Source organism: Echinops telfairi, unplaced genomic scaffold (assembly GCF_000313985.2).
Source record: "Echinops telfairi isolate 266 unplaced genomic scaffold, ASM31398v2 ScPeMD7_7469;HRSCAF=8507_1, whole genome shotgun sequence".
NCBI classification, from domain to species: Eukaryota; Metazoa; Chordata; class Mammalia; order Afrosoricida; family Tenrecidae; genus Echinops; species Echinops telfairi.
The window spans coordinates 58,353,027-58,354,245 of NW_022111373.1; positions in this window are offsets into that span (position 1 = coordinate 58,353,027).

Here is a 1,219-nt window from a genome sequence, read left to right on the forward strand (position 1 = left end):
TGCAAGGTAGAGGTCAAACATGCCTTCACCCCCTCACCCCCCATCCTTCTTTGCTCTCTTTTGACACTAGCTGTGTAGTCTGGGTAGGTGAGAGAAACAAATTCATAGACATATTTATATAAGAAACAGGTTTATATACAAGGACAATTGAATATTGAGAAAACAGCCCAGTCCAGATCAAGTCCATAGGTCCAATATTAGCCCCTATGCCCAATACCAATCTATAAAGTTCTTCAAACTCATGAAATACATGTAATGATGTGGAATGCAGGAGGATCACAGGCCTGTGGGTTTGAAGTCTTGTGGATCTAGTGGCATTGTAAGCATTTCAGCACTGGCAGGGGTCTCTACATGACTTCTCCGGCTCCAGAGGTCTGATTGCATCAGAGTTGGTCCATGTGACTTCTCCAGCTCCCAGGGTGTAGCACCATGTGTCCTGTCAGTAGAGCGTATCCCAGGGAATAAGCGTTGTCAGTAGAGAATCTCCAAGGGAGTGACCCCAGAGAGAGTCTGTCTCCTGCCTCCAAGGAGGAAATCATGGAACCCCCAGAATCCTTAGGGGAAGGCCCTGCCCACACAGAGGCCTCATTGGTTATGATCTGATTGACAGACTAGACTCCACCCCTTCACTCTTAATCCCCTCAAGTCCCAAATTGACACCAGATTATGTACCTGCTATACTAGCCATCTCCTACTTTTCTCTCACTTCTCTGATGTGTTCAATAATCCATTGTAATAGCTACGCAGAACTCACAAACAATATGATTATGAAAGTGTATTTGGGAAGTTGACGGGTCATCACAAATCAGGATTAAAAAATATTGTAAGAACACAGTTCTTTGTCTGCAACATGACCACTTCTCGTGATGGCAGCAAGTACACTGCTTTCTAGTCTTTACCACTTAGTCAGTCCTTTGTCCTCTGCCCGGTTCTGGCCAGTGTTACAAACGTCTAATGCTGATATTTACCTATAGATCACCCCACTCTGAAAGCCAGTATTTTGCCTGAGGTACTCAGTTTTACTTAGTCTAGGAAACCTACTGCTCTGTCCAATAGGTTGGCATGGCTCTTCTACTCTGTCTCATGGTCTTGGCACTGCTGCTTCTGGTGCCTTTGTTCCTGGCAAGTTCAGGAAGGGATATCCCACGTGATCTTCTAATAGTCTTATTTCCTGATGGTCACGGGAGTCCCTTTTCTTGCTGCTGAGATAGCTCACTTT